The sequence below is a fragment of the Triticum urartu genome, chromosome 7A (assembly GCF_056163025.1).
Source record: "Triticum urartu cultivar PI428250 chromosome 7A, HENAU_Tu73, whole genome shotgun sequence".
NCBI lineage: Eukaryota > Viridiplantae > Streptophyta > Magnoliopsida > Poales > Poaceae > Triticum > Triticum urartu.
This window is the reverse complement of record NC_141879.1, coordinates 107,371,077-107,396,653: the sequence shown is the minus strand read 5'-3', so window position 1 is coordinate 107,396,653 and position 25,577 is coordinate 107,371,077. Positions and strand designations below refer to the sequence as shown.

Sequence of the window (25,577 nt, the reverse complement as noted above, 5' to 3'; positions counted from 1 at the left end):
TAATAAGTAGTAGGAAGCAATTTTATTTTCATGAGTAGGTTGAGTTGACCTATGTAATGGAAGTCCTGGAGAATGTAATATTTCATGGATCAATAAAGTTGAATCATCAGTGCCATGTTGAATTGTAAGAGTTGCCACTCTCTTAGATTTTGACCATTTTCGAGGATATGAGAAATATGGTCTATGGATGAATTAGTATAATTCATTTTAAGTGTGGTAGTATTTCGTAAAACCACAGGGTCAAAGGAGAAAGAAATGTGTTGTTCATGCCGATCCATAGAAAGGAGCTGGACAAGTATAAGTTGCAGTTTGACTTCGTTATGTTGGTTACCACAAGGAGATGAAGGAAATGAAGTAGTATGAGAATTACCGGAGAATACGGATCAGTTGTAACTCCAAGGATGAGTAAAAGCTATACAAGTGTGGAAGTGGGCCATAACCCAAAAGACCAGGATTTACCGAGGAACAAGCACAGTCTTGTTGAAGGAAGAATTAAGAAGGATCCATGAAACGTCTACCGATCAAGTTATAGCTATTCCATAGGAGGATACGTAAAACCAGAGGATTTTGGTGAAACGATAATTGTTTCTGTTTGGCTTGGAGAATCGATGGATTTATCCTAACCCAGTTCATGGACAAGAGAAATCTGCAATGCCTGTGAGGATGCCCGAGTGTTAGGATGCGAGATTCACTAAACCTTATACAGAGTAATGATTTGGGTGTGACATGGCTTGGCCACCATGACGACTTACTCTTATCATTCGCTCTTGTTATTTGGAATGGTAAATCTGAGTGACTTACCCACAGTAAAGTGTCGACGCCCATTGAAGCCTTGATTAAGCCTTAGAATGGTATGATGATAAACCCATGTACATGGTAGCTGTTGCCAATCGTAGGTTACACGGTGAGAATGAAGCCAATACCCATTTCTTGCAGGGAACCAGTAGTGGCAGACCTCCATGAGATTTTTCGCTAGTTGTTTAGCATTGGCGCTAGACCTGTCAGATGACAAGATCCAGTATCGGAAGAATTTCATTTTGATGCAAAGACCAAGGATATTGAAGGAAATGTTATGCCTCTAACATGAGAGGATCAATGAAGGAGTTATTACAAGAAATTTGAGGAGAAATGTGTCGTCAACACTATAGAGGTGGTGCATGAGTTTATTTTAAATGTGGTAGCACCCGGGACCTTCATGATGATCGATGGAATTTCAGGGAGACACCAACCCTATCCTTTTCTTTCTAGCCTTTCCGAATCTCGTGGACGAGATTCATTTTAAGTGTGGTAGGTTTGTAACATCCCAAAATTCTATATTTTGGAATGTTATATTAAATAAATAAATAGTATTGTTTGTTTGATTGTTGTGTGATGGATTGTGTGAAATTATTTTATTTTCACGAGAATTAAAACATTTTGAGTTCTTGTTTAAAACTTTTTCTAATCATGTTATAAAAGTTGGGTAACATTTTGTCCAATAAAGAAAACTATGGTTGGGGAAGTTTATTAAAGAAAACCAAAGGGCTTTAATTCCTGTTTGACTTTTTTTTGAAATATTGGAAACCACAATCACAATTTTGGAGTGAGAATAAGATGGTTTTCTCAAATGTGGTGGATGAATAGTTCATATGGAGTTTGTTTGGATTTTGGAGTTCCAATTGAAATATTATATTATTTGGAGTTTTACTGTCGTTTAAATATTTCCAAATTAATCAAATAATTTAATGAGAGGAGATAATGTGACTTCTCCAAAACTATATTTGGAAATATTTAATACGGTACAATTGTCCTTTTGTTAATTTACAATTGTCCTTATGTCATAAAAATGTATTCTAGCTTGTGCACACAAATAATATTTTGTAGGCACCAAATTATAATTACGTGTATGTAAACATTTATTTTATTTGCTGTTTTAAAACTTTTGCACAAAAATATATATTATTTTGTAATTATTTCCACGCCTATTTGGACCAGGCACTACAAGAAACTTGTTAATACATGACGGCCCTTGTCTGTCACAGATCATGCAAAAAATGTCATGCATGCCCATGGATGACGGATTTGAAATCCATCATGTATATCGCGTCATAATTTGGCATCGTACCTTCCATGACAGTTCTCTGCCGTCATGGATTAGCCCCAGGCCCGCCCGGCCCATACTTTGCTGTGACGGAACAATCTGTCACCGATTTAGATGACCTAGAAGCAACGCAGAGCTTACATGGCATCTACGTGGATCTAACGTGGAGGCCAACATGGCCAATGAAGTAACCAGCCCAATTGCGATTTTGGCCCAATAATTTATTTTGGTCCTGTCCATTAGCTTGTTTATTTAGTCCAACCCATTAGCCACCTTTTCCTTACAGAGTATGTTCTCGATGCAGCACAATATACAACAACCAGATTGTATTCATTCAAAAAATAACATTTGTTCACATAACAATACAAAGGTACAAAATTCTTAGTATAATTTCAAAAAAAAAAGATTAATATCAAAACATCACAGGCACCTCTATAAAGCGCTAGAAGATTTTTTTTCTAATTCGCATAACATGACTTCCATGAAAAAATGCACTACTAGTTGATTTTAATCTCCAGCAGTGCAAAACTGCTTCCAGGACCAAAGTAATTCCTTCAAAAGAACTTTAATCTCCCGTAACAAGAACTTCAATCTCCGGTAACATGTACAAACTGCCAAACCTGTGTAGAATCCAAAACACGTACAAAATTACAATAAGTTTTAACAGTCAGCTTCCAAATGAATCTGGAGAGTAATAATAGTGCGTAGTTGATTTTCCAAGCAATCATCATATGGACACACCACTATTATATTAAGGTACCATGAGAATGTGGGAAACACACCTAAAACAAAGCAGACTAGTTATAAGTTAAAAAAATGTTCTATAAATGAGACAATTTATCATCCAAACATAGGAAGGTCAGCATCATTTTGAAACAATGGATGGACAGATAATTTCATACTCATCAAGGGCAACAGAAAATCAAGTTTGTATGCACGTGAGAGGGTTTGGTATGTCAAAATGGATGATCCCATACAATACGTTCATAGTTAACTAAACCTGAAAATAGTAATACAGGAGGCATACTTCTAAATTAAAGCTTATTTCTATCAATAAACTTGCTTCTTGCATTTAAAATAAAAACATGACCTTCACATCTAGATTAATTTAGTGGTCCAGATTTAGTATAATGCTTTCAGTCAACCACACCCAAGAATTGTGCAGAACAATAGCATAAATTGGACAAAAAAGCATGCATTCTCCCATTTATTGATTAGCCTTTATGTCATACAAGGTACATAATCATCTCTTCCCACACTTCAATATGTGATGGGATACAAGGTACACAATTATTTTCTGTCCAAAAAAAATTAGAGTAAATACTTTGAGCCTAAACGGTTTCACATTTTTATGTTGTAGCACGGACACTTGAAATTTCATACATGCCACTTCCTGATTATTGTCTTTGCAATAAAATGAATGTAAGGAAATTTACTCTAAAAAAGGGTACATTACAATTATTTATGTAAGGAAAAGTACTCAAAAATGAATGCTAGGGATGTCCCACTTGACCAGCATTGAGAGACTATTATTTATATCAAGAAAGAATAATGAAATGAACTAGTATATTTGTAAACAAGGTGATAGCAGTAGGAATTGAAAGCCTTTCGCATGTGTAGAAAACCTTCATCAGCTTGCATAAGAACTACAAATTAATTTATTTCATGGCTTAAGCAATTACTTAATGGTTAATAAAGATACAAGCAGAATCGGAACCAATGAACGCCAAGAGATGGCAACTCAGGTAGTGTATCAACACAGTGCATGATATCACGGGCATGGTCCAACGCAGATTTTATGCACACAGAATTATACATGCAGTTATAATTTTACAGGAACCAAACACTAATCCACACCTTGAACAGCTCACAACAGACCACACCTGGAATAACTCAAAATCTACATGCCGAATAATTCACATCAAGAATAAGACAACATGGAGAATGGAAGGGTATCAAGCTCACACTGTTCTGCTCGAGAATGGTGGCATCAGCGTCCATCAGGTTGGAGATGTACAGACTATAATGTGCAAAGCAATGGTATTGGTGTGACAATTGGATGTGCAGTTTCATTTCACTATTACTAAAATGCAAATATTGTCTCAACTAAGCTGAATTTTTATGGTACTATTCCCTCCAAAATGCCAAAAAAATTACTCCCTCTGTAAACTAATATAAGAGCGTTTAGATCACTACTTTAGTAATCTAAACGCTCTTACATTAGTTTACGGAGGGAGTACTAACTGAATTCTTAAAGAATTTATTCAAATGCATACTAACTGAGCAAAGAAGCAACAATGTACAATAAGTAGCCGCACATTACTTTCCCTTTCTTAACGATGTTCTTGTAATTCGTCATGCATAAAGTAAAGTATCTATTTATTATTTGAAATTTATGAACTAACATCAGAAACCTGAAGTTGTGCAACACTGACCATCCTTTGTATAATAATAAATGGAACATATTTTCCATCTTTGCATTGATAATACTAAAACATATATATCAGACACCAAATTAATTGTACTTGAAATGTGCCAACTAAAATGAAATATCTAAGTTTCACCTGCCCAGGATGTCCTCTGCTCAGTCGTGCAAAGTTCAAACTTGCAGAATTCATGAGATATCTATCTGGTCAACATTTGCTATGCTATCAAAGTGAAAATGCAAGCCTTAGCCTATGCTGAATATATACCAGGAATCAAAAGTGATAGATCACAAGAGAATTTGACAACTAAATTTTGAGAAAACAAGCTCCAATCTTACACACTATTTATCAGTTACCACGAATAATCAAGGAACAACAGATAAATAAATAAGCAGAGGATGGCATAGAGGAGGGATGCATAGGTACAAGTGCTCACTGAAGAGGTTCTTTGGTGATGCAGCGGTCACAGTGCACGTGGGCCACCACCGTAGTGCGGCAGGAGGTCACCACAGGATGCACGGCCATGCCAGATACGCAACAGAGGATGTCGGGGCCGCCGTCGTCCAGCCCAACGCGTGCGAGCACACATCCCCAGGAGGCAGAGAGGGCGCGCTGTGGGGCATGCTGTCCGACGGAGAGAAGCTGCCGGAGATGCGCTGGCGATGGACGCGATGCCGCAGCCTAAATCCTAGACACGGACTAGGGGTCATGGGCGAGCGCCACAGACCTAGAGTGGCGGATCCAGTCGGACTGGAGGACCCAGGGGTTGGAGATTAGCTCGTCGGTGCGCTGCACAGTGGCACACGTCGCCGGAATCGGCGTGCAGTAGTAGCGGTGGGTGGGGTTGCACGAGTTGGGTTGCGAGAGGGGCGTATGAGTGGGGGATTAGGCGGATTTGACAGCTGCCGGAGATGGGAGGTGAGAGGAGGGTAGGGGGAGGGCTAGCGGCGATCTGGGGGGGAGGTGGTGGGTGGCGGCGATCTATGGGGGGAGGTGGTGGGTGGCGGCGATCTGTGGGGGAAGGTGGTGGGTGGCGGCGATCTGTGGGGGGGAGGTGGCGGATGGCAGCGATCTGTGGGGGGGAGGTGGTGGGTGGCGGCGATGGGGAATCTGGAGGGGCTGTGTGGAGGAGGGAGATGGGAGGGGGTTGAGGAGGAGTGTGTGTTAGGGTTTGGTTTTTATACATGGAGCGGTTGGGCGGACTTTCGCGGGCTTAGGTGGGCTTGCGGGGCTGTACCAGATCGTCCATGACAGTTTCTGAAATTGTCATCACAAATTCGTCATGGATTAACAGATTTCTTGTAGTGAGGCCCACTTCTATTTTTTTCTCTCTTTCCATTTTCCCCCTCGGCCTGGTTCCCCACTAAGGCCAATCTTATTTTTTTCTTAGCCCAAGTCCAGGAACCCCTTCTTCCTCCTCTGTACGTTTCAATCTGGAGGAGAACAGAAACAGCCATGGCACCTATACATCTTCCTCTCCCTCTAGCACTTGAAACGTTCTCTCTTTCCACTTCTTATCAACACGAAAGATCTTTTGTATTGCATGGAGAACCCATTCAGAGGATTAAAATTCCACTTTGATGTCTTAATTGTTCCAGAATCAATCCGTCATTAGAGGCCACAATGAGCTCGTTTGATCTCCTTGTACCGGCTGCCTCGGCCACTATAAATAGGACCCCTAGGTGCGCCTCGAAGCCCTCATCCCTCTCCCTGAAAACCCCTCTTTATATCGCTCTATTCCAAGAGGAATTGCTCGTCGGGATTTACCCATTTTTGCAACTCCGGCGGCTTCTCCACCGCCCCAGAGGACGAGGACGGTCTCACCACTGCATCTCCCAAGTTCGCATCGCCCTAGTCTCCGTCGTTCGGACACTCGTTGACGTGGGGACCTTTTCTTCTCCAACACCGACGAAACTCCGGCGAAACTCCGGTGAGCAATGTGTAAATCCCGTAATTGTTTTTCAGAAAAATACTCAAACTTCGGAAATTCATATCTCCTAGACCGTAAGTCCGAATTCAACAAATTTTATATCCACAGATCCGTTGAAACACGAAGTTTATCATAAGACAAAAATATTTCACTTTTGGTAAATTAATTTTGACACAAATTTAAAATTTGTATTTAAGTATTTTTGCTATATCTATTAATCTATAATTCTTTTGAAAATGTTTCCTTTAGCAAAAATTGATCTTTCGGTCCATATCTTGCTGTTAGAATTTTTTTCCTAATTGTTCACCTATGTCTAGCCACCGTTTCAACCTTAAAACTGCATATAGTTTTTCTTTTATCGTAATTCAATTTCATCAGTAGTTTAATTTGATTCATGATTCAGCTTTCTTGAGAAGATCATTAGGAACCTCTTTGGTCATATGCTATCACTAGCACAAATGCCCGTGCGTTGCAACGGGAGAAAAATGACGGGCTGCTAATAACAAAAACGATGGACCAATTGAGAGCATGATATGCCAATGCATTTGTTCCACGTAGGAATGTTGATGCATTTGAGGGTAGATGTGTCATGTGAAACAACAGTCAAACTTTTTTTAGGAAAAAATGGGACCTTTAAAAAGCTTACACTGATTTTACCTTTTTGTGTTGTGCAATAGATCCAAACAATAGTATTTTCTGCATCCTTTCAAAATTTAATAGGTTTTATTGCTATTTCTGTCAAATTTGAATATAGTTGCTAGTGTAGTATAACTATCACTCAAACGTTTGGCTATGTGTAAGGCGAAACCTGATCGAGTTACATGGTTCAGTTTAGCAACTAAATTACAATGAGCAATCTCTGTTCCTCCATATCTCTTGATTTTTCCGTAACACTCTAATTTCACGCCCGGGAGGTGGCGAGCTGCGGGGTATAGAAACTGAGAGAGGCGAGTTGTGGTGTGCAATGGTCATCTGGGGACAGTGGCTGATAAGTGGGGGCCGCCGCATGGGGTGGTGACTAAGTGGGGACCTTGGAGAAGTAGGCGGGATAGGGGCATAGGCGGCAGAGACATGTTGTGAGGGGCAATGGTGGAAAACCATTTGGGTGGAGGTGGGGGCTATAAAATAAAGAATGGGGAGGAGAAGATGGGCGGCTGGAGCGCCGCCGTCGTCGTCGGTGAACCACCGCCCTGCCGCTGCGCGACGTCGTCAACTGAGGCCCTCTGAGAGCCGCGAATTCAAAATAGACAGGAGCAAATATGCAACTTTGCAGTGTATTTTTTCTCTAAATAAAAGGGTGGTTGTACGGTGAATTTCCTGAAAGAATTTTAATGTGAATTTGAATGTACAGAGAAGCAAGTACATGAGCTAAGCATCTTGACTTGATCTCCGGCCAGATGTGCAAGCAGCACAAGCATGCGACAACACACAAAGCACACATACATAGAACAATTTTTCTGGACACAAGAAGACTCCTAAATGCTTATCAATTTTAGGAAAAAACATATTTCCCTCATGCCACTTATTAACATGACATTTCTGGGGGTGAAATGAGACACCAATAAAGGGAAAAAGTGTTGGGGAACGTAGCAGAAATTCAAAATTTTCCTACGTGTCACCAAGATCTATCTATGGAGAGACTAGCAACGAGGGGAAGGAGAGTGCATCTACATACCCTTGTAGATCGCTATGCGGAAGCGTTCAAGAGAACGGGGTTGATGGAGTCGTACTCGTCGTGATTCAAATCACCGATGATCCTAGTGCCGAACGGACGGCACCTCCGCGTTCAACACACGTACAGCCCGGTGACGTCTCCCATACCTTGATCCAGCAAGGAGAGAGGGAGAGGTTGAGGAAGACTCCATCCAGCAGCAGCACAACGGCGTGGTGGTGATGGAGGAGCGTGGCAATCCTGCAGGGCTTCGCCAAGCACCATGGGATATGAGGAGAAAGAGAGGGAGGGCTGCACCAATAGGCAGAGATCAGATCGCGTGTATTGGGCAGCCCCTAGGCCTCATATATATAGGGGAAGGGGAGGAGGGTGCGCCCCCTCTAGGGTTCCCACCCCTAGAGGGGCAGCAGCCCTAGATGGGCCTTGGGGTGGCGGCCAAGGGAGGATTCCCTCCCCCCCCCAAGGCACCTAGGAGGTGCCTTCCCCTCCTAGGACTCTTCCTTTAAGGGTTTCCCCACACTAGGCGCATGGGCCCTAGGGGAAAGTGGCGCCCCAGCCCACTTTGGGCTGGATCCCTTCCCACTTCGGCCCATGGGACCCTCCGGGATAGGTGGCCCCACCCGGTGGACCCCCCGGGACCCTTCCGGTGGTCCCGGTACAATACCGATGACCCCGAAACTTGTCCCAATGGCCGAAACAGGACTTCCCATATATAAATCTTTACCTCCGGACCATTCCGGAACTCCTCGCGACGTCCGGGATCTCATCCGGGACTCCGAACAACATTCGGTAACCACATACAAACTTCCTTTATAACCCTAGCGTCATCAAACCTTAAGTGTGTAGACCCTACGGGTTCGGGAGACATGCAGACATGACTGAGACGTTCTCCGGTCAATAACCAACAGCGGGATCTGGATACCCAGGTTGGCTCCCACATGTTCCACGATGATCTCATCGGATGAACCACGATGTCAAGGACTTAATCAATCCCGTATACAATTCCCTTTGTCTAGCGATACGATACTTGCCCGAGATTCGATCGTCGGTATCCCGATACCTTGTTCAATCTCGTTACCGGCAAGTCTCTTTACTCGTTCCGTAACACATCATACCGTGATCAAATCCTTGATCACATTGTGCACATTATGATGATGTCCTACCGAGTGGGCCCAGAGATACCTCTCCGTCACACGGAGTGACAAGTCCCAGTCTCGATTCGTGCCAACCCAACAGACACTTTCGGAGATACCCGTAGTGTACCTTTATAGCCACCCAGTTACGTTGTGACGTTTGGCACACCCAAAGCACTCCTACGGTATCTGGGAGTTGCACAATCTCATGGTCTAAGGAAATGATACTTGACATTAGAAAAACTTTAGCATACGAACTACACAATCTAGAGCTATGCTTAGGATTGGGTCTTGTCCATCACATCATTCTCCTAATGATGTGATCCCGTTATCAACGACATCCAATGTCCATGGTCAGGAAACCATAACCATCTATTGATCAACGAGCTAGTCAACTAGAGGCTTACTAGGGACATGGTGTTGTCTATGTATCCACACATGTATCTGAGTTTCCTATCAATACAATTCTAGCATGGATAATAAATGATTATCATGAACAAGGAAATATAATAATAATCAATTTATTATTGCCTCTAGGGCATATTTCCAACAGTCTCCCACTTGCACTAGAGTCAATAATCTAGTTCACATCGATATGTGATTAACACTCAAGGTCACATCCCCATGTGACTAACACCCAAAGAGTTTACTAGAGTCAATAATCTAGTTCACATTTACCATGTGATTAACACTCGATGAGTTCTGGGTTTGATCATGTTATGCTTGTGAGAGAGGTTATAGTCAACGGGTCTGAACCTTTCAGATCCATGTGTGCTTTACAAATCTCTATGTCATCTCCTAGATGCAGCTACCACGTTCTATTTGGAGCAATTCCAAATAACTGTTCTACTTGGAGCTATTCTAAATTGTTGCTCCATTATATGTATCTGGTATCTCTACTCAGAGCTATCCGGATAGGTGTTATGCTTGCATCGACGTAACCCTTTACGACGAACTCTTTTGCCACCTCCATAATCGAGAAAATTCCTTAGTCCACTAGTTACTAAGGATAACTTTGACCGCTGTCCTGTGATCCATTCTTAGATCACTCTTGTACCCCTTGACTGACTCATGGCAAGGCACATTTCAGGTGCGGTACACAGCATAGGATACTGTAGTGCCTATGTCTTAAGCATAGGGGACGACCTTCGTCCTTTCTCTCTATTCTGCCGTGGTCGAGCGTTAAGTCTTAACTTCACACCTTACAACTCAGGCAAGAACTCCTTCTTTGACTGATCCATCTTGAACACCTTCAAGATCATGTCAAGGTATGTGCTCATTTGAAAGTACCATTAAGCGTTTTGATCTATCCTTATAGATCTTGATGCTCAATGTTCAAGTAGCTTAATCCAGGCTTTCCATTGAAAAACACTTTCCAAATAACCCTATATGCTTTCTAGAAATTCTACGTCATTTCTGATCCATAATATGTCAACAACATATACTCATCAGAAATTCTATAGTGCTCCCACTCACTTCTTTGGAAATACAAGTTTCTCATAAACTTTGTATAAACCCAAAATCTTTGATCATCTCATCAAAGCATACATTCCAACTCCGAGATGCTTACTCCAGTCCTTAGAAGGATTGCTGGAGCTTTGCATACTTATTAGCATCTTTCAGGATTGACAAAACCTTCCGGTTGTATCACATACAACCTTTCCTCAAGAAAATCGTCAAGGAAACAATGTTTGACATCCTATCTACAAGATTTCATAAATAATGCAGTAATCGCTAATATAATTCCAACAGACTCTTAGCATCGCTATGAGTGAGAAAGTCTCATCGTAGTCAACTCCTTGAACTTGTCGGAAAACATCTTAACGACAAGTCGAGCTTTCTTAATGGTGACATTTACCAGCATTGTCCGTCTTCCTTTTAAAATCCATCTGTACTCAATAGCCTTACGACCATCGAGCCGTTCTGCCAAAGTCTACACTTTGTTTTCATACATGGATCCTCTCTCGGATTTTATGGCCTTGATCCATTTATCGGAATCCGGGCCCACCATCGCTTCTCCATAGCTCGTAGGTTCATTGTTGTCTAGCAACATGACTTCCAAGACAGGATTACGTACCACTCTGAAGTAGTACGCATCCTTGTCATCCCACGAGGTTTGGTAGTGACTTGATCTGAAGTTTCATGATCACTATCATAAGCTTCCACTTCAATTGGTGTAGGTGCCATAGGAATAACTCCTGTGCCCTGCCACACACTAGTTGAAGAGACAGTTCAATAACCTCATCAAGTCTCCACCATCCTCCCACTCAATTCTTTCGAGAGAAACTTTTCCTCGAGAAAGGACCCGATTCTAGAAACAATCCCTTATTGCTTTCGGATCTGAGATAGGAGGTATACCCAACTGTTTTGGGTGTCCTATGAAGATGCATTTATCCGCTTTGGGTTCGAGCTTATCAACCTGAAACTTTTTCACATAAGCGTCGCAGCCCCAAACTTTTAAGAAATGACAGCTCAGGTTTCTCTAAACCATAGTTCATACGGTGTCATCTCATCGGAATTACGTGGTGCCCTATTTAAAGTGAATGTGGTTGTCTCTAATGCCTAACCCATAAACTATCGTGGTAATTCGATAAGAGACATCATGGTATGCATCATATCCAATAGGGTGCAGTTATGATGTTCGGACACACCATCACACTATGGTGTTCTAGGCTGTATTAGTTGTGAAACAATTTCCACAATGTCTTAATTTTGTGCCAAACTCGTAATTCAGATATTCATCTCTATGATCATATCATAGATATTTTATCCTCTTGTCACGACGATCTTTCAACTTCACCCTGAAATTACTTGAACCTTTCAATAATTCAGACTCGTGATTCATCAAGTAAATATACTCAACATCTACTCAAATCATCTGTGAAGTAAGAACATAACGATATCCACTACATGCCTCGGCACTCATTGGACTGCACACATCAAAATGTATTACTTCCAACAAGTTGCTTTCTAGTTCCATTTTACTGAAAACGAGGCTTTCAGTCATCTTGCCCATGTGGTATGATTTGCATGTCTCAAGTGATTCAAAATCAAGTGAGTCCAAACGGTCCATTTGCATGGAGTTTCTTCATGCATATACACCAATAGACATGGTTCGCATGTCTCAAACCTTTCAAAAACGAGTGAGCCCAAAGATCCATCAACATGGAGCTTCTTCATGCGTTTTATACCGATATGACTTTCGTGGCAGTGCCACAAGTAGGTGGTACTATCATTACTATCTTTTGGCATGAACATGTGTATCACTACGATCGAGATTCAATAAACCATTCATTTTAGGTGTAAGACCATGGAAGGTATTATTCAAATAAACAGAGTAATCGTTATTCTCCTTAAATGAATAACCGTATTGTGATAGACATAATCCAATCATGTCTATGCTCAACGCAAACACCAATCTCGATGGTAGAGGGAGCATGCGATGCTTGATCATATCAACATTGGAAACACTTCCAACACATATCGTCAGCTCACCTTTAGCTAGTCTCCGTTTATTCCGTAGCTTTTATTTCGAGTTACTAACACTTAGTAACCGAACCGGTATCTAATACCCTGGTGCTACTAGGAGTACTAGTAAAGTACACATCAACACAATGTATATCCAATATACTTCTATCGACCATTGCCAGCCTTCTCATCTACCAAGTATCTAGGGTAATTCTGCTCCAGTGGCTATTCCTCTTATTACAGAAGCACTCAGTCTCGGGTTTGGGTTCAACCTTTGGTTTCTTCACTAGAGCAGCAGCTGAATTGCCGTTTCATGAAGTATCCCTTTGTTAACTTGCCCTTCTTGAAACTAGTGGTTTCACCAACCATCAACAATTGATGCTCCTTCTTGATTTCTACTTTCGCGGTGTCAAACATCGCGAATATCTCAAGGATCATCATATATATCCCTGATATATTATAGTTCAACACGAAGCTCTAGCATCTTGGTGGTAATGACTTCGGAGAAACATCACTATCTCATCTGGAAGATCAACTCCCACTCGATTCAAATGATTGTTGTACTCAGACAATATGAGCACAAGCTCAATAATTGAGCTTCTCTCCTTAGTTTGCAGGCTAAGAAAATCGTCGGAGGTCTTATACCTTTTGACGTGGGCACGAGCCTGAAATCCCAATTTCAGCCCTCAAAACATCTCATATGTTTTGCGACGTTTCAAAACCGTCTTCAGTGCCTCAATTCTAAACCGTTTAACTGAACTATCAGTAGTTATCAAAATGTGTATGTCAGATGTTCACAACATCCACAGACGACGTTCGAGGTTCAGCACACTAAGCGGTGCATTAAGGACATAAGCCTTCTATGAAGCAATGAGGACAATCCTCAGTTTACGGACCTAGTCCGCATAATTGCTACTATCAACTTTCAACTAAATTTTCTCTAGGAACATATCTAAACAGTAGAACTAAAGCGCGAGCTACGACATAATTTGCAAAGATCTCTTGACTATGTTCAGGATAATTAAGTTCATCTTATGAACTCCCACTCAGATAGACATCCCTCTAGTCATCTAAGTGATTACATGATCCGAGTCAACTAGGCCGTGTCCGATCATCACGTGAGACGGACTAGTCAACATCGGTGAACATCTTCATGTTGATCGTATCTTCTATACGACTCATGCTCGACCTTTCGGTCTTCTGTGTTCCGAGGCCATGTCTATAAACATGCTAGGCTCGTCAAGTTAACCCTAATTGTTTTGCATGTGTAAAACTGTCTTACACCCGTTGTATGTGAACGTAAGGATCTATCACACCCGATCATCACGTGGTGCTTCGAAACGACGAACTTTAGCAACCGTGCACAGTTAGGGGAGAACACATTCTTGAAATTGTAATGAGGGATCATCTTATTTACTACCGTCGTTCTAAGCAAATAAGATGCATAAACATGATAAACATCACATGCAATCAAATAATAGTGACATGATATGGCCAATATCATATAGCTCCTTTGATCTCCATCTTGGGGCTCCATGATCATCTTGTCACCGGCATGACACCATGATCTCCATCATCATGATCTCCATCATCGTGTCTTCTTGAAGTTGTCTCGTCATCGACATGCAAGTCGTGATTCCCTTGACAAGAACATGATCAATCTCATACATCACATATATCATTCATCACATCCTTTTGGCCATATCACATCACATAGCATACCCTGCAAAAACAAGTTAGACGTCCTCTAATTGTTGTTTGCATGTTTTATGTGGCTGCTATGGGTTTCTAGCAAGAACGTTTCTTACCTACGCAAAACCACAAGGTGATATGCCAATTTCTATTTACCCTTCATAAGGACCCTTTTCATCGAATCCGATCCGACTAAAGTAGGAGAGACAGACACCCGCCAGCCACCTTATGCAACTAGTGCATGTTTGTCGGTGGAACCGGTCTCACGTAAGAGTACGTGTAAGGTTGGTCCGGGCCGCTTCATCCCACGATGCCGCCGAATCAAGATAAGACTAGTAACGGCAAGCATATTGAACAAAATCAACGCCCACAACTACTTTGTGTTCTACTCGTGCATAGAATCTACGCATAGACCTAGCTCATGATGCCACTGTTGGGGAACGTAGCAGAAATTCAAAATTTTCCTACGTGTCACCAAGATCTATCTATGGAGAGACTAGCAACGAGGGGAAGGAGAGTGCATCTACATACCCTTGTAGATCACTATGCGGAAGCGTTCAAGAGAACGGGGTTGATGGAGTCGTACTCGTCGTGATTCAAATCACCGATGATCCTAGTGCCGAACAGACGGCACCTCCGCGTTCAACACATGTACAGCCCGGTGACGTCTCCCATACCTTGATCCAGCAAGGAGAGAGGGAGAGGTTGAGGAAGACTCCATCCAGCAGCAGCACAACGGCGTGGTGGTGATGGAGGAGCGTGGCAATCCTGCAGGGCTTCGCCAAGCACCATGGGATATGAGGAGAAAGAGAGGGAGGGCTGCACCAATAGGCAGAGATCAGATCGCGTGTATTGGGCAGCCCCTAGGCCTCATATATATAGGGGAAGGGGAGGAGGGTGCGCCCCCTCTAGGGTTCCCACCCCTAGAGGGGCGGCAGCCCTAGATGGGCCTTGGGGTGGCGGCCAAGGGAGGATTCCCTCCCCCCCAAGGCACCTAGGAGGTGCCTTCCCCTCCTAGGACTCTTCCTTTTAGGGTTTCCCCACACTAGGCGCATGGGCCCTAGGGGAAAGTGGCGCCCCAGCCCACTTTGGGCTGGATCCCTTCCCACTTCAGCCCATGGGACCCTCCGGGATAGGTGGCCCCACCCGGTGGACCCCCCGGGACCCTTCCGGTGGTCCCGGTACAATACCGATGACCCCGAAACTTGTCCCGATGGCCGAAACAGGACTTCCCATATATAAATCTTTACCTTCGGACCATTTCGGAACTACTCGCGACGTCCAGGATCTCATCCGGGACTCCGAACAACATTCGGTAACCACATACAAACTTCCTTTATAACCCTAGCGTCATCGAACCTTAAGTGTGTAGACCCTACGGGTTCGGGAGACATGCAGACATGACCGAGACGTTCTCCGGTCAATAACCAACAGCGGGATCTGGATACCCAGGTTGGCTCCCACATGTTCCACGATGATCTCATCGGATGAACCACGATGTCAAGGACTTAATCAATCCCGTATACAATTCCCTTTGTCTAGCGGTACAATACTTGCCCGAGATTCGATCGTCGGTATCCCGATGCCTTGTTCAATCTCGTTACCGGCAAGTCTCTTTACTCGTTCCGTAACACATCGTCCCGTGATCAACTCCTTGATCACATTGTGCACATTATGATGATGTCCTACCGAGTGGGCCCAGAGATACCTCTCCGTCACACGGAGTGACAAATCCCAGTCTCGATTCGTGCCAACCCAACAGACACTTTCGGAGATACCCATAGTGTACCTTTATAGCCACCCAGTTACGTTGTGACGTTTGGCACACCCAAAGCACTCCTACGGTATCTGGGAGTTGCACAATCTCATGGTCTAAGGAAATGATACTTGACATTAGAAAAGCTTTAGCATACGAACTACACGATCTAGAGCTATGCTTAGGATTGGGTCTTGTCCATCACATCATTCTCCTAATGATGTGATCCCGTTATCAACGACATCCAATGTCCATGGTCAGGAAACCGTAACCATCTATTGATCAACGAGCTAGTCAACTAGAGGCTTACTAGGGACATGGTGTTGTCTATGTATCCACACATGTATCTGAGTTTCCTATCAATACAATTCTAGCATGGATAATAAACGATTATCATGAACAAGGAAATATAATAATAATCAATTTATTATTGCCTCTAGGGCATATTTCCAACAAAAATAAATAAATATAGATATGTCATATGTGACAGATAAAAGTCCTGAACATCATGTTAATGAGGAAGCCAAGATAAGGTATCTAACTGGCTAACTATCTGGAGGGAACATAGTAAAGACTAAAGATAATCAATACAAATGCTGTTCAACCATAGCTTATGAGGAAACAAGGTCTAGTATTTTGCATAGCATGAAAATATTAGTCAGAATATCTGTACAGATACATGTAAACCTGAAGGAAACACATTTGTCTAACTAAAATAAGACAAAGAAGAGATGCTTACTGTAATTGTGTTCCCAACCAAGTGAAATACTACGCCTTGCATGCCTATGAGCTCATCAAAATGCACATCCTCAGCACCATCCATGTCATCTAGACCATCTAACATATGCTCAACTTGGCCTATTAGAGTTATTTGGATGTTTGTCAGAAAGCTTCTTCACCCAGCTAGCAAGTCTTCAAATCAAGCATGCAAATGTAGATTCTTTTCCTTTACAACATTTCATGCATGATCAATAATCTATAGTCCGATGATCTGCTTGCCAAAAATCAAATATCGAAATTAATCGCAGGTTAATTAAGCAGTGTAGGAGTAAAGCAACAGACCTATCAGATACACAAATCGTTTCAGGTTTTCAACCACAGAAGTGTACAGAAAACATCAGAGATCTCCAGACAAATTGTCATTGGTAAGTCGCTAGGTCTACCATATGTTGAACACTAACTACTTCTTTCTGCGCCAAAAAGAAAAACAGTAAATGCAATTCTGAATTTCAAAGCTCGTATACCACAAACACTAATAACTGACACAGATCATTCCAAGCACAACATTTTCTGATATATAAGATGTACATGAGAAAAATTCCCCACTGTATTATCTAACCACGTATAAGACACTACTCCAGACCATCAGTTACAGAAACTAAATTTTGCAAAACTGTTCATACATACTTAGTCTTGGCACATGATTCATTAGTCATATAAATAGTAATTTTCAAGTTGGGATAGGGCGTAATTAAAAAGCAGATGACATGTGAGCTTGGCTTCAACAACCATGAAGATATATCAGGAAATTGCAAGGTTTGCTTCAGTGAATACCTAAGTGCAGAACCGACAGATGGAGTTCCGACAAAGTCTGGACCAGGGGCGAACGGCGGGTGGTGTGCCGGCAGCTCGATCCCCTCCTCCTTCCCTTGTACGCCGCGCCCCTCGGGCGCCTGCGCGTCCCGCCCGGTAGTGACTTTGACGCCGGCGAAGTCCTCGCACCTCGGGGGAGTGGAGACAGAGATATCAAGGAGAGCCGGTGGTATCCTTGGTCCTTGCACACGGCAGTGGGAGGTGATGGCAGCGATGCTGGGGGAGTCACGCAGTGGCAAGGTTAATCGCCTCGGCGGGGTCCTCACCCACGATCAGGATGTCCACCGGCGCTCCATCGTGAATATCGGCGGGCGCCGTGCTCCAGGAGACGGTGGCTAAGGCTCCGTCAAGGCTATTTACCGGCGGGGGAGGACTACAACGGCGATTGGGACGGAAGATGGTGGCAAGGGCTGCCGGAAGCGGCGGCATGGCGGCGCGGCGGCGAAGGGAACCCTACCGTCAGGGTGTATCGCGTCCTCGTACGGGGGAGAGAGGGCCTCTGCAATCTTTTTTTCCGACTTAATAACAGATGAAAGCTTGTGTAGTGCGGGTTGATTATCCAAAAAAGCAGGGTCTTTTATGCAAAAACGCCGTGACGGTGAACCCAGAGACTCAATCCGTGCTTTATTATTATTAGGGAGAGATTATATAAACTTAGACTTCACGAGATGTTACATACATTTTGTAACATAAACCTTTATGCCACAAACTCCATCTACCATTATCATTAGATTTTGTCGTAGAACCTTGCCTCACAACTCTTCAGTCCATGATCTTCACTTTGACCCAACCCTAGTACAAAACCTATATCATATTTTCATTCTTGATCTTATCTCAACCCGTAACCAAGTCCTAGCAACTTAAGTAGGAATGTTTTTTTATTTTGTATTGTAATTTGAATATTTTATTTGGATGTTGTTGTGTGTTAAAGTACTTTCTTATATCGTCAGATATATCGTAATGAGAAGGAGAGACGACTCAATAGAATATTTCATCTTCATCAACAGTACAAGGCAAGTTACATCTTGATCATGCTCTTTTATACCTATGTTTTATATATGCATTTAGTCCTTTGATGTAGGGTTTGCATGAATATGTTAGTTGGCTATATTATAAACCCAGTAGTGCAATGAGGTAGGTCTGAGCCTGTACTTCTTTGTCGCCAACGTTGTAGGGATTTTGCTATGCCATTGTAGAAGGGGATTGGTATGTGAGATCATGAAAGTTGCGAGTGATATAATAATTAAGGGTGACCTTAAGGTGGCAACATTAACACACATATGGGTGGATTGGTAAGGGGCACCCTGGAGAAACTAGTGGACTTGCCCGGGCACCCTGGAGAAACCAGTGGACTTGCCCAGGGGACCCCGGAGTACCCGTGTGATCACCCTATGGACTGCCACACGGGCTCAAAGGGTTTCATCAATTTTTCATGACTAGAAGCTTACCTGCACAGCCACAAGCTATTATGGGCTCTGTCTTAGTTGAGTACGTTGTGTGACCTCTTACAGTGGTAGACTAGCAGATGTAGTTATATATGTAGGTGTACCGGTCTACCCAGGGTTAAGAGGGAACACTTCAGAAAGACTATGTCTAGATCTTCCGGCTCTCAAACACCAGGCAGTGCGAGGACTACAAAGGACGTGATCGAGTCTTGTGGGGAAAAGTGTGCAAAACTCTGCAGAATGTAAAACTAATCGATTAGCCATGTCCCCGGTTATGGACAATTTCAGCATCTGGAAAGTGGGAATTGAACAGTCTCATCACTCTAAATAATCTAATGGGTTTTAATGAATTTGGGTATAGATTGAATGGAGCAACCATCTCAATCATATTATGATGAATTATGTAATAACAATATGATATTCTTTTGATGATAGGGAAAAATCAGCTTTATGCAAATTAAATTTAGAACCATCCACCAGCCATAATGCCTGTATAAATAGGACATTTATTCATCTCTTGTGGTGTTACTTGCCAGTACATTCAACGTACTGACCTACACGGCTGCAACATATTATGTTGCAGGTATTATCTGATGAGTAAGTTATATGATAGGGTTCCGGTCCGCACTCAACTTGTCGATGGCATTGATGGGACTCCACACCCGTTTTGCCTGTTTCCGCTGAGATTCTTAAGGTATATATATCAGTTTTTCGTTACTTATACATGTGATTGCACTTTGATATATACATTGATGTACTGTGTGTGCTAGCATACCGATCCAGGGATAGCACAGATACACAGAGACTTGACCGTCTGAGGTCGGGTCGCTACAGGGGGTGAGCACCTCCCATTCTCCCCTTCGCCGCCTCCGCTGACCTCGCCCACGTGCAGAGCTCCCCGGCCGTGATGGCGCCTCTCACCAGCCGCGCCCTGCATCGGGCTCGCCCCCACTCCGGCCACTGCCCCGCTGCGCCTCTCGGGGCCGCCAGCGCGCACGCGCCGCTCCGCCCCCTGTGCACGCCGCAGACCCCTGCGCTCTTCCTCGCCGACACCCGCTGCCTTGGCCGCACCCGCTGGCTGTGCCCGGGGCCAATGCCCACACCATGCCCCGACACCCGGTAACCGCCGCCAATTAAGCTACCCCAGGCCACAGACATGTGGGGCCCGCCCTAGAACGAAAAAGAATAACTTTAAAAAATATAAATAAGAAAATATTAATTAATTAATTAGTTAATTAACCTAATCTAATTAACCTACTTATTTAGCCTAATTACTAGATTTGTTAATTTAAACATCTTTAATTAACTAAGTCAATGACAGATGTGCCCCATGTGCCAGGTTTAACTTAGTCAACCTGTTGACCCTGCTAATGTCATGCTGACGTCACGCTGATGTAATAATTCCTTTTTTAATTTAACTTAAATATTAATAACATTAGAAAATCTTTTAAAACTTTAGAAATTCATATAACATAATCCATAACTCGGATGAAAAAGTTTTATACGTGAAAGTTGCTCAGAACGACAAGACGAATCCGGATACGCCCTCTGGTCGTCTACCACACGCCCCTAGCATAGCGAACCTGTAACTTTCCCCCTCTAGTTTGTCTATCCGAAAATGCCAAACTCCGGGAAAACTTTCCCGGATGTTTTCCCCCTTCGCCAGTATCGCCTAGTACCGCGAGGCACACCTACACTACTAGGGAAAACCCTAGTAGTAGCGCGGATTTAAATCCCACTAGTAGCGCGGGCAGCCGCGCTACCAATAAGGCGCTACAGCTATTACTTAGCAGTAGCGCGTGCGACAAGCGCTACTGCTCAGACACATAGTGGCAGCGCTTGTTCTGTCTCGCGCTGCTGTTAATCTAGCTAGTTATAGCGTGTTTCTTATCCATTGCTACTAGTACTCTTTTTTTCATTTTTAGTGTATTTATACGATGTTATACAAATTTTGGTACAATACCAATTATGAGGTTTAGGTTCAAGTGGAGGCAATATGTGGTGCATGTCAAAAGTATACTACTAATCCAAACTTGATCTAGTTTGGACTAGTAGTACTTTCGATGTGCACCACATGTTGCCTCCACTTGAATCTAATCCGCCAGCACAAGCTATTTAATCATCATGATAGTCATTACAACCAACAGTATTTATTTAATCACCATAGTCATAGTGTAGCACATCATCATCTTCAAACTCGTTCTAGCTAGCTAATCACCACCAACACTAGCTGTGATAGCTATCTGATCACCACCAACACTAGCTAATAATAATCATCATAGTCATTACCACAAACACTAGCTATTTAATCATCATAGTCATAGTGTACCACATCATCATCTTCAAACTCATTTCTAGCTAGCTAATCACTCCTGCTTCTCTCTCTCAGGTAAAGTAACATAAAACATGTATAGCACTCCTCCTTCATCAAGTTGGAGCATGCAGATGAATGATACGTCTCCAACGTATCTATAATTTTTGATTGCTCCATACTATGTTATCTACTGTTTTGAATGTTTATGGGCTTTATTATGCACTTTTATATCATTTTTGGGACTAACCTATTAACCCAGAGCCCAGTGTCAGTTTCTGTTTTTACCTTGTTTTAGGGTTTAGAAGAAAAGGAAGATCAAACGGAGTCCAATTGACCAGAAACTTCACGGAACTCATTTTTGGAAGGAAAGAAACCTAGAAGACTTGGAGTGCACGTCGGGGGACCTACGAGGAGGCCACGAGGCAGAGGGCGCGCCCTCCACCCTCGTGATCCCCTCGTGGCCCCCCTGACGTACTTCTTCCGCCTATATATCTCCATATACCCTAAAAATAGTCGAGAGCACAATAGATCGGGTGTTCCGCCGCCAGAAGCCTCCGTAGCCACCGAAAACCAATCTAGACCCGTTCCGGCACCCTGCCGGAGGGGGCAATCCCTCTCCGGTGGCCATCTTCATCATCCTGGTGCTCTCCATGACGAGGAGGGAGTAGTTCTCCATCGGGGCTGAGGGTATGTACCAGTAGCTATGTGTTTGATCTCTCTCTCTCGTGTTCTTGAGATGATACGATCTTCATGTATCGCGAGCTTTGCTATTATAGTTGGATCCTATGATGTTTTCTCCCCCCTCTACTCTCTTGTAATGAATTGAGTTTCCCCTTTGGAGTTATCTTATCAGATTGAGTCTTTAAAGATTTGAGAACACTTGATGTATGTCTTGCGTGGGATACCTGTGGTGACAATGGGGTATTCTATGATCCACTTGATGTATGTTTTGGTTATCAACTTGCGGGTTCCGTGACCTTGGGACCCTATGCATTGGGGTTGGCACACGTTTTCGCCGTGATTCTCCGGTAGAAACTTTGGGGCACTCTTTGAGGTCCTTTGTGTTGGTTGAACAGATGAATCTGAGATTGTGTGACGCATATCGTATAATCATACCCACGGATACTTGAGGTGACATTGGAGTATCTAGGTGACATTAGGGTTTTGGTTGATTTGTGTCTTAAGGTGTTATTCTAGTACGAACTCTAGGGTTGTTTGTGACACTTATAGCAATAGCCCAACGGATTGATTGGAAAGAATAAGTTTGATGTGGTTTCGTACCCTACCATAATCTCTTCATTCGTTCTCCGCTATTAGTGACTTTGGAGTGACTCTTTGTTGCATGTTGAGAGATAGTTATGTGATCCAATTATGTTATTATTGTTGAGGGCACTTACACGAGCGAAAGTATGAACCCTAGGCCTTATTTCCTAGCATTGCAATACCGTTTACGCTCACTTTTACCATTAGTTACCTTGCTGTTTTTATATTTTCAGATTACAAATACCTTTATCTACCATCCATATACCACTTGTATCACCATCTCTTCGCCGAACTAGTGCACCTATACAATTTACCATTGTATTGGGTGTGTTGGGGACACAAGAGACTCTTTGTTATTTGGTTGCAGGGTTGCTTGAGAGAGACCATCTTCATCCTATGCCTCCTACGGATTGATAAACCTTAGGTCATCCACTTGAGGGAAATTTGCTACTGTACTACAAACCTCTGCACTTGGAGGCCCAACAACGTCTACAAGAAGAAGGTTGTGTAGTAGACATCAAGCTCTTTTCTGGCGCCATTGCCGGGGAGGTGAGTCCTTGAAGGTATATCTTTAGATCTTGCAATCGAGTCTTTTAGTTTCTTGTTTTATCACTAGTTTAGTTTATAAAATAAAACTATAAAAAATGGAATTGAGTTTGTCTCATACGCTTCACCTTTTTAATATTTTTCGTAAGTATGATGGAAAGGAAAATTGTGCTCAAGTGCTAGAAGAAGAATTCTATAAAATGTTTGGCACTAAATATTTGAATGATGAGCATGATTGCAATGTTGTTAGTATGAATTCCTTGAATATCCATGATGCTAATGATATGCAAAGCCACAAGTTTGGGGAACCTATGTTTGATGAAGATGATATTTTTTATCCCCCAAGTTTTGATGAGCAAGTTTATTATGATGAAAGCATGCCTCCTATCTATGATGATTATTGTGATGACACGTATGCTTTAAATAATAATGATAACAATGAAACTTGTCATCTTGATTTCAATTTTCAATCCCATGATAGTTATTTCGTTGAGTTTGCTCCCACTATTATTCATGAGAAGAAATTTGCTTATGTGGCGAGTAGTAAATTTTGCATGCTTGTAGATCATGAAAAGAATGCTTTAGGTGCTGGTTATATTGTTGAATTCATTCATGATGCTACTGAAAAATTATTATGAGGGAGGAATATATGCTTGTAGGAATTGCAATAATATCAAGTTTCCTCTCTATGTGCTTAAATTTTTGAAGTTTTGCTTGCTTTACCTTCCTATGCAAGTTGATTCTTGTTCCCATAAGTTGTTTTCTCACAAAATCCCTATGCATAGGAAGTATGTTAGACTTAAATGTTCTAGTCATATTCTTCATGATGCTCTCTTTATGTTACAATTCTTATCCTTTATGTGAGCATCATTGAAATCATCATGCCTAGCTAGGGGCGTTAAACGATAGCGCTTGTTGGGAGGCAACCCAATTTTATTTTAGTTCCTTGCTTTTTGTTCCTGTTTAGTAATAAATAATTCATCTAGCCTCTGTTTAGATGTGGTTTTATGCTTTTAATTAATGTTTGTGCCAAGTAGAACCTTTGGGAAGACCTGGGGAAAGTCTTGTTGATCATGCTGTCAAAAACAGAAACTTTAGCGCTCACGAGAATTGCTGCCATTTTTATTTGGAGAGTGCTATTTGGTTAATTATTTTTGGATATGATTAATAGACAAATTCCTCAGGTCCAGAAATTTATTTGAGAATTTTATGAGTTCTATAAGTATACGTTTAATCCAGATTACTACACACTGTTCTGTTTTTGACAGATTCTGTTTTTCATGTGTTGTTTACTTATTTTGATGAATCTATGGCTAGTAAAATAGTTTATAAACCATAGATAGTTAGAATAAATTAGGTTTAACACCAATATAAATAAATAATGAGTTCATTACAGTACCTTGAAGTGGTGTTTTGTTTTCTTTCGCTAACGGAGCTTACAAGTTTTATGTTAAGTTTTGTGTTGTGAAGTTTTCAAGTTTTGGGTAAGGATTCGATGGACTATGGAATAAGGAGTGGCAAGAGCATAAGCTTGGGGATGCACAAGGCACCCCAAGGTAATATTCAAGGATAGCCAAGAGCCTGAGCTTGGGGATGCCCCAGAAGGCATCCCCTCTTTCGTCTTCGTTCATCGGTAACTTTACTTGGAGCTATTTTTATTCGCCACATGATATGTGTTTTGCTTGGAGCGTCAATTTATTTTGTTAATATTTGCTTGCTGTTATTTATAACAATGTTTTTCATCTTTTATTTCAATCAAAATGGCATTGATAGCCTTTACTATGCCTATGTTACAAGTATACATGTTGCTGTTTGAAAACAGAAAGTTTACCGCTGTTGCAATAATTCCCTAGAAAAGTCAGAATGTGATAAAATGTTGAAACCTTTTGCATATTAAGCTCTGATAAATTTACTACAGTGTGAATTTTCTTTCATAATTTTTGGAGCTAGGGAAGTATGGATGTTGCTGCTTTCTTTATAGACTGTCCTGTTTAGGCAGATTGCTTTTATGTTTGCATTGTTTGGATATGTTTGCTTCTTTAATGATTCTATTTGAGGATAGGACTATTAAATATGCAGAGGCATTTAGTATGCAATTTTGAATAATAATTTTAGTGATTTGCCACAGTAGAGTATGATAAGGTTTTGGCAATGGTTTATGCTAACTTATCTCACGAGTCCTTGTTGAGTTTTGTGTGGATGAAGCTTTTGAGATTTAGGGAGACCGTGATATGAGAGGAATTAAGGAGACACAAAAGG

General features: G+C 42.2%; 1 long non-coding RNA gene across 2 annotated transcripts; it reads right to left on the bottom strand.

Moving 5' to 3' along the window:
- Positions 1-2,391: 2,391 nt before the first annotated feature.
- On the bottom strand, positions 2,392-5,634 carry LOC147958334 (uncharacterized). 2 transcript variants are annotated; one of them, XR_015611873.1, is made up of 2 exons: positions 4,046-5,634; positions 2,392-2,700 (listed from the first exon to the last, which is right to left on the bottom strand). It is a non-coding gene; the product is annotated as an uncharacterized LOC147958334 (long non-coding RNA). The 2 variants fall into 2 exon arrangements; XR_015611872.1 differs by having other exon boundaries at positions 4,943-5,634.
- Positions 5,635-25,577: the final 19,943 nt, after the last annotated feature.